A 10,321-nucleotide genomic window follows, 5' to 3' on the forward strand; every position below is an offset into this window, starting at 1 on the left:
TCAAAACGGACAATGATTAAGTTTTAAAATGCAATATAATGTTTAGTTATCAGTTCTAGTTTGAATCATTGTCAACTATATATTATGCTAACTTTCTCTCGGACTGACTTCTAAAATCTACATGGTAGAAATAAAAGTTTACTACGTAAAGTGATTGGAATGTTACATACGATACAACTTTAGCTTTATTGTGATATCATGGGAACAACCAATAATCATACATCGACGGAAAACAAAGACAATGCAACGCCATAAACATATAAACAACGAAGGGCAAAAATCCGTCTCTATAACACTAAACGTTAAACTGAAGAGGTGGTAAAGTAGGGTAACCAATTCCTGTTTTTCGAATGGCACCCATCGTGTTGATAACGGTTAATGAAAATCGTGTTGATTAAGGAAGTAAATAATCAATGATAATAGCGCATGGTGATGTCATATTTGAGGTAAAGAGGGATCATGATAACGACCATTGAATATGTGACACAAATATTCTATAACGTTTAACCAAATAATTTTGGCGTCGGAAAAAATTAAAAGAGATGATTTTAATGAATCAATTAAAAACCCTTAGTTCAAAGCTTGTTTTGAAAAGCTGTGACCCTCTATTGGTATTTATATACGAAACTATAAAATTTTTTATTACACAAATTGCGGGAATAATCTGTCTGACCATCCTTAAAAGTCAGCAAAATCTGAAACCGATTCGGCAACTTCCATAGAATATATGCTGGTTTAAATTCTAATAAAATTGGAAATAAATGTAGGGTTTGCGTCCTTACATATATTTGCACTCGGTAAACAAATACAATTTGATTTAATAAAAGAATTATCATTAACATGGAGAATTAATAGGACTGTGTAGCCTGAGAAGATTTTGTGAAAGGGACGAATCTGGTCTAAACATAGATTTTTCTTTATGTTAAGAATAGGCAAATAGTTCTGTTACGACTACATTTGCACAATCATACCATTGGAATTCAATTGGAATAATAACTGTATAAAAAGATTGAATTAAATTTTCTGTTCAGACACACGAGGTGTTTACACTTGGAATCGAATTGCAAAGGATTCATTAAAAATAACTGCTCAATAGCAAAACAGTTTACTTTTAGTAGGGAGAAAATGTATTGTATTTAAAGTCATATAAAACTTCAAATTAAAAAAAATGATGCATATGTTTTTTAATAACTAAATGTCTAGTTTTTGTTATAAAACGTATGTACATAAACTTTTTCCTGCAGAAAATTCTGTTATTTGTCCAAATTCAAAATAAATTTACTTTTTTTTAATTGTTTGCTTACAGCAAACAATTCCCAGACACATATCCATATACAGCATGGCCTTTCTCGTAAAAAACCGGAGAAGAGAAAACCAAATCTTAACATCAATCCGTAATCGAAATAAATATATCTTACTGTACATGAGTACGCGTGCTTACCTGAATATCCATGCTTCTTTATAGATTGTTTACAAAAGTGATAATCGATAAACTTCGGCTTTAAAACACGACCATTAATTAGTTGCCATATTTTCACAACACTGACAGATTGGGTTTTTTTTACGATAATACAAAATGAATGCTTCAAAAATGAGGAAATAGTGCACAGAAGACTAAGTTTATGATATATGTACGCATTAATTCAAGAATTGGATTAACATTATTTTTCACCGTCCACTCGTTTCATATGATTTTAACATTCCAATCATATTTTTTCATAATTTATTTCATTTTATTACGATTAAACATCAATCGGTCATACTTTTTGCTATTATTACAAAATGTTACTGACATATTGAAAGCACCTCTATTCTATCAGTGTTGTTGACTTAATCTTTGAAAAATCGATGATAATGAATTTCACAGCAATCATATATCAAAATGATTAAAATTGTCAACGCCAAATTATTAGTGATTGACTAGTGAATTAAATGTTTAATTATTAAAACTGTCTAGTAACTTATACCTTTCCAAATGTACAAAAGTGTTCACCCATGTCAACAATATACAGTTTAAATGGGTTTTTAATGCATGTCTTAAAAAACTTTCCTTTACAACTCACATAAATATGTATGTATAGATTATGACGCAAACTGGTCGGTTAATACCTTGACCGAAATAATGCATGTTTGTATATGAAAAACTATTTATAGGAAAGGAATTCAATTCCGAAAAAAAACAGTAATAAGTGCGTCAGTCAAAAATGTAAATTAGACAAAATTCAAGCAGTTAAAAGTCTAATAGATATAGGAAGATGTGGTGTGAGTGTCAATAAGATAACTCTCCATCCTAATAACAATTTATAAAAGTAAACCATTATATGTCAATGTACGGCCTTCAACACGGAGCCTTGGCTCACACCGAACAACAAGCTATAAAGGGCCCCACAATTACTAGTGTTAAACCATTCAAACGGGAAAACCAACGGGAAAACCTATATAAAAAACGAAAAACGAGAAACACGTATAAATTACATAAACAAACAACTACTGTACATCAGATTCCTGACTTAAGACAGGTGCAAACATTTGCAGCGGGATTAAACGTTTTAATGGTACCAAACCTTCTCCCTTTTTCTGAAACAATAGTATAACAACACAACACAGAAAACACACAATAAAATATCAACAAGGAAAGGAAAAACTGCCGTGTAATTGTGCGTTTTTGTAAAGCATTTCATAATGTAGGCGGAACAAATTATGGTATGAGCTAAAATATTTTGAAATAAGTAGCAGAGGTATAAATATGATAAAATCTATTCCATAAGTTTGAGTAAACGTGTGATAAAAGAAGAAAAGTTCGTTTACAATGCCTAGGTTTTTGAAAAATAAAAAAAGTGATGTGGTATAAGAATATCAAATAATGCAGAAAAGAAATCTGACGTTCTGATGTATAGCCAACCGTAGGGTTACAATTGTGTGTGACCTGTCAATCCCACCACTAACTTTGGATAATGGTGTAGCAGCACAATATAGGAACAAACTGTAGTTTGAAATGGAAATCACTCAATAAACTGGAGCTAAGTTTGTGTTCAAAACTGGGTTTAGTGTGATGGTATGGCTATATTCGTGCCGAGAAGATAGCTAATCAAATCATTATAATTATAGTCTAGTCCAAGCATAAATGTTAGTATATTATCCATACATTTCCCTTCAATTTTGACCAAGAGTTTAATAACATGCACTGAAAACTAAAATTAGAATTAGTAAATAAATTTTGATTTCTACCCTTTTAATAAACCATTGATGAAGTTGTGTGCTCTATCGATTTTTTTCTCAAACGCAACAAGGAAAGGAAAAACTGTCGTGTAATTGTGCGTTTTTGTAAAGCATTTCATAATGGTGGCGGAACAAATTTGATATAAGCTAAGATATTTGGAAATAGGTAGCAGAGGTATAAATATGATAAATTCTATTCATAGAACTTTGCGCGACTCTATGACTTTGATGAGTAGCTCATAATAACAAAACAATGACGGCTGTGTTATATTAATGTCATTAAAATACAGTTGTTGGTTTTTGCAGAAGCAGTTAAATGCCAGGTGCTCCACAATAACTTCTTAAAAATCATCAGATATCTTGTACAAAATAGAACATCGAAGGGAACAAAGATCAACTGAATAAAGATGTATTCCATATTCGGTAACGACCCACATGAGCTTAAGATTGTGAACTATTTAAAAAAAAGTTTATCTCAGAAACGTTTTTGATTTCAATTAAATCTTTCAGTAAATCAAAACGCGATTTTCCGACCAAGATGATAAAGCACTTACAGTTTTAGATGTTCATAATCATCAACACACCGCTATGTTTGATATAAACTCATCATAGATACCAGGATTGACATTTTATATTTGCGCAAGACGCTGGTGGTCCTTTTTAGCTTGCTGTTCGGTATGAGCCAATGATCCGTGTTGAAACCTTTATCTTGACCTAGAACGGAGAGTTGTCTCAATGGCACTTATAACTCATCTTCCTATATAAATATAGGAAGATGAGTTATAAAAGATAAAGACACAATTAGGGTACATCAGTCAAAATCTTGTTATAGTTTTAATAACTATAATAACAAACAACTATGTGAACAAAGACAAACAAAATGGCATGTAGACATACTATAGACAATTGAGGTTGGAGATTTGTACTTAAAATTTGTACAAATTAAATACCCATAAATACTCTTATAAAGAACTAGTTCATTTGCAATTGTGTTCTATTGTGCAATAGAAAACTAAGAAATACTAAAAATTGGCAAAACATTATAACGTAGATACCGAGGCTTGTAGTTGACGTTTATTAACTTCCAGTAGATATTAATAACTATTCGTCGAATGTTAGCTTTTTTGACATTTATTTTTACGATTTGTGTCTAAATATTTGTGTTCCTAGCCTTGCATGTCATTTTCATTACACTTGATATTAAAAAGATTAACAACCTATATCAAAACTGCAAGCAATTATAACATTCTTATATCAAATATATAAATGCATTTACCTTGATAACGCCTAATTAAAGGTGACTGCACAGACACTGACTTCCCACTTAAAATGTTAAAACTGTAATTGTCTGGTAACATATAGAGATGTGTTCACCCATGACTACGATATAAATATACATTTTAGACAAGGTTTTTCCCAAATCATATAGAAAGTATGTACACGTGAACATATAGATTTGTTGTTATTTTACATGGCCTATGCTGTAATATTCGTTAAGGTTTGCATCACTTTTTTCCGGTTGCTTCTCTTCTATTTACCGTTATGTTGTACTAAAAGATTAATGTTGGCATTATGAAATCCACAATTATGCAAATAATACATTTACATAAGTTAAAACTTTAAACAGACTTTATTGATTCACTTATAGGGTCTTTGCATCGGAACTAAACACATTTATTTCTAAAAGCAGTTGTTGGCATCACACGGGTTATGTTCTTCTCATATATTTTATGATAGTATGATACAAAACTCCTAACGGGAGGGATTGTGCCTGATATTCATATTATGAAGACATAATCTTTCAATCAGTTTAATTGAGGTCTGGAGCTGGCATGTCAGTTAACTACTAGTAGTCTGTTGTTATTTATGTATTATTGTCATTTTATTTATTTTCTTTTGTTACATCTTTTGACATCGGACTCGGACTTCTCTTGAACTGAATTTTAATGTGCGTATTGTTTATTTTTATATATTTTTTAGGGGCCAGCTGAAGGACACCTACGGGTGCGGGAATTCTCGCTACATTGAAGACCCATTGGTGGCCTTCGGCTGTTGTCTGCTCTATGGTCGGGTTGTTGTCGCTTTGACACATTCGCCATTTCCTTTCTCAATTTTATTCTTCTTAAACTAATTGTTCATACATATCAATTGCAACTATTTTTTTTATTTATAATATAACTTGTATAAAAATGTGCATTAATTTGATACCAAAGCAACAATCAAAAACCATCAGTCGACGAAAAACACACGGAAGTACGGAGGCCTAAAAAAAAACACACACAGAAATTTAAAGACTCATAAAAACGAACCCAAACAAAACAGAGAATGATCTCATGTGCCATATGAAAATAGTAAAACCTGCATTTATTACAGCATCCATCGTGTTGATCAAGGACAGTAAACAATGTGTTGATCAAGACTAGTAAAACTTTTGTTGATCATTTCTAGCACACATTCGCGGATAAGTCACATTATGTGATGTTAAGATTAATGGAAAAAGAACGGAATTGTAACATCGACAATTGGTATAGGTAACACAAACATGCCATCAAGACTAATCGAATGATCATGATGTCCGTAAAATTTAAAAGCAATGACTCTCCGGTAACAAATAAAAAAATCCTTGATTCAATAGCTTCCTTGTAAAGCAGCAACCTTTCATTGGTTGATAAAGTATCGTTTTATTTTGTAGGGTTTTTTTTTTTTTTTTGGACTGCTCCATTTTTGTATGTATCTTCGAGTCCGATATTGTTGTGTACTCTTTTATCAAAGAATTCGTGATAGGAAAGAAAAGTCTTTTACATCGTATATACTGCTGAAAGATAGCTTTATATAAGTGCAAAACTCACAATGGGTAGCTGAAATGTAAAACTTCAACAACAAAAAAAACAACAAAAATTCAAAACGCAAAGTCCCTTATCAATTATCCCTTGTGCCATTAAGTTCAGTCCCTTCCTGTCAGTTTCTAAATATGAGTCGAGATATGAAGCAGACTTAACTTTATCAACGGTATCTTTTATTTCAAATTCGATTGGATAAATGAGTTTAACACACTCACCAACTTTTGAATTATATTGTACGTGGTACGAGAACCTCATCTATATAGCGAAACGTGATGTTGAAGGATAAATATAAATGTTACGGTCCTAGATCCGTGACATTAAGCAGTGTAGAGGATAACCGAAAAGAGTATAATGAAAATAGCTATATTTAAGAGGGAGTTAAATTTATTTTTCAAAATGTCATGTATATATGAGGAATAAAAATTTATAATGTTTTGTAAACAAATGAAACATTTGAAACTATCATTGTAATGACTAAAAAGAAAACAGCTTGATGTCAGTAATTCGATTCACTGAGTATGCTTAAATTTTAGTTAGATTCCCTGGTCTATATTCAACATACGTTATTTAACCAAAGCGGAATTTAAAGAAAAAAATATAACGATATGAAGTTAAGAATTGGAATTTTTTCGCTAAAATTAGATAACTTAACGAGTATCTATTTTCGTCTTTTTTTTTTTAGACAGGAATAGTAAATAGTAATGTCCTGCATCAATAAGCGGGACATTGACTATAACTAAGAACTATGATATTGTTAAAATGGTGCCAGGAAAAGATTGTTTTTCTTATATACTAGATCAAGATTTCAATTCATGCATTTAGTTGATCACATACTCCAATATATGTATATGACGTTTTCACCATTTCCATTTTCCATTTTATTTTATACAATGTCTTTATTTTAATTTACATAAAAAAAATCCTTCTACTAGATAATGTTTTCTTATTATAGTCAATTATTTATCCAGAAATCAGAAAGCCTAAAATGAGATATCATACAACTGAGAATCAACAGGCCTTACCGGTTTTATATGTATAAGCAACCACAACACAGCTTTCAAGAACAGGTATGCATACAAAGTGTCTTTAATCAAAACAAAAACATTTTATAGCTTGCTATCCGGTTGCAGTTTTTACTGATTTGTAAAGTTTGTACGTTGACCTTTGGTCTCTCAATTCTATGTTATTTCGTCTTTGGTATTGGGTTTTCTCAATGACAATATCCCATTTTCTTATTTCATTTTAAGACAAGTTAAAATGTTTAACATACACCTAAAAGTTGTGAATACTTTATATGATTATTTGTATGGATTTCGTCGAGGGGAGAAGGGTTAAAGGGTCTTTTCAGTTTTGTTTGTTTGTTTTTTGTTTCCCTTTTTTCGGGTTATTAATTTACGTTTTATTCTGGATTGTTGCATTGACATGCCTCAATTGTAAGTTTTATTAGTAACAGGGATTGGGTATTCATAATCTGTAGTCGTAATCGATTGTAATTGATTACATTTTATCAATGAATCGACTGTTAAATGTAATCGACAATATTTACGATTACATAAAATCGTAATTTTATCGATTACTGTAAAATTTATGATGAAATCATCAATTACTTTCCAGTATCATTTCGATTACTTTAAGTAAAATAGTTAAATGAAATAAAACCTAGTTTAAATGAAAATAGACAAATGCATGCATTTAGTTATCATGATCATTTTATAATAAATAAAGGCAACAGTAGTATACCGCTGTTCGAAATTCATGTCAATAGAGAAAAAAACAAATCCGAGTTACAAACTAAAACTGAGAGAAACGCATCAAATATAAGAGAACTACGACACATCAGAAACACAACATTAACATGTACCACACACATAAACGAACTATAATATAACAAAGGCCATGTCCCTGACTTGGTATAGGGCATTTTAAGATAAAAATGGGGGGTTGAACCTGGTTTTGGGGCATGCCAAACCTCTCGCTTTAATGGAAATGTTAATTATAACATTAAAATGACATCTTTACATGACAGGACTAAAATACAAATAAATGGGAGAAAATATAGGACAGAGAAACAATTCATTAAGGCTAAATTTCCAATAAGAGTTAGAATTGTAGCTTTGTATAGATAATATGTTGATTTGTCATAATGGTATGACATTACAATCAGGAATACAAAATCAACCAATGCATTGAAATATTTGTTCGGTAATAGATACATGTATCTCATTTTGATACTAAAATGTATATTGTTTATGGTTTTGAAAAGAGAAGAAAGAATTCTCAACAACCTTCTTGTTTTACTAGTCAAATGAACAAAGACTTTTAATCAATGAGACACAGACTTTGTTTTGATTTCAGTTAGGTCTTATTAAGTGAAAGATTTAGTTCATTTTTATGAGTTGTCCTCCATTGGCAGTTGTATAGCCTGTAATTATAAGAGGTATTATCCAAACAAAAGGATAAATTTATTCATGTTTTAATAAATTTTGAATTTCCATCTTTTAAAATTAGCTGAACTGATTCTCTTTCTTTTTTTATATAATTCTTTTCAAAGGAAACCTCTCACATTTTTAAAAAATTATATTCAAATATGCCTGTTAATAACGAGTACATGTAAATATCAAACGTAGGTCAGTATGACAGAAATAAATTGGAAAAACTACAATATAAAGAAGCAATTAGTAAAGTGGTCGAAGTCATTTCAACAATGGTCTCATGCATCTAGAAAACAACTGTCAAAATAACATTTTGAAATATTATGCTTTTAGAGGTGTTTTTGTAAAGTTCTAAATTTCCATTTTAAATAAGTTAGTAATATTATTGTGTTTTTAACAACATTCTTCGTTGTTTTATAGCATGTAATCGACAGTATTCGAAAAGTAATTAAAGTTATCAATTACAATCGATTACATACAAAATTCAGAGTAATCGATTATCAATTAATCGATTGCACAAAATCCCGTACATAATCGATAAATAATCGATTGCAACAATCATTAATCGTGTTCATCCCTGATTAGAAGGATATTAATGGGAAATCCTCCGAAACACATCATAACCATAAAATTACGATTTGTTACGTACTAAGTTCTGTAAATGATTCTTGTACATTTGAATAAAGTTAAAAATATTAATCGAATTCCGATTTCGATTGTTACTAGGACGACTGTTGGTATTTGATAACTTTCATGACATATGCAGTTTATATCATCATTTCGTGTTGCTTAGTCTTTTTCATTTTTAGCCATGGCGTTGTCAGTTTATTTTCGATCTATGAGTTTGACTGTTCCCCTGGGGTTTTGCGGCCCTCTTTTAACGAATGTTTTATTTCTTTCATTGAGCATAAATCAGACAATCATTTACAAAAAAAAATTTATTGTGTAGGAAACGAATGTGCCATACGACGAATTAATTGTAAAAACGATAAAAACAACAACGAATACCAAATCTAACAATATTAGACAATTTGAAAACCAATAGGGAAAATTCAACCGTCGACACAGTGGTAAGTTAGTGGCAACCAGAATGTCTTTTCAAAGTATATATAACCAGTAAAAGAGTGTCGAAAGATACCAGAGGCACAGTCAAACTTATAGATCGAAAACAAACAGACAACAACCATGGCTAAAATAGAAAAAAGACAAACAGACAAAAAATACTACACGGGACACATCATTGAAAACTAATGACTTGGCAACACGATCGCCACTAAAAAATGGGGGTGGTCTCATGTGCTCTGGAGTGTAAGCATATCGTGTTCCACATGTGACACCCGTTCAGCACCGCGACTTGAAAATGGAACGTGTTTAACAAGTTTTTCTATATATTTTATGTACTATGTTCTGTATAACACAAGTCAGTAGCGACAAGGGAAATTAGAATCGTCCATTTTTACAGATAAGCCTCATCATCAATCACTTCTTTATAGCTTTGTAAACCACAACTTCATATATTTTTGTCGTTTAAAAATTAGGAATTTCCTGTGTGTTCAATATATTTATATATTTTCAAAACTTGTAACAGAAGAAGTAAAACGGGTTATTGCTCATTATAGTTCAGTAAACAAAAAATATATATCTATTTAGCCTTTGAATAATTTGTATTTTGAATTAATAGTATCATGAATTCACTAAAATCTCTTAGACACGAAGTTACGTACAAGAATCGAACTCGTGCAAGGAGTTTTCGGTGTATCAAAATGTATATACTTATATATTAAAAACAATTTTTAATCATAGTCTGTAATATGTATTAGTATGTAT

Source organism: Mytilus galloprovincialis, chromosome 8 (assembly GCF_965363235.1).
Source record: "Mytilus galloprovincialis chromosome 8, xbMytGall1.hap1.1, whole genome shotgun sequence".
NCBI classification, from domain to species: domain Eukaryota; kingdom Metazoa; phylum Mollusca; class Bivalvia; order Mytilida; family Mytilidae; genus Mytilus; species Mytilus galloprovincialis.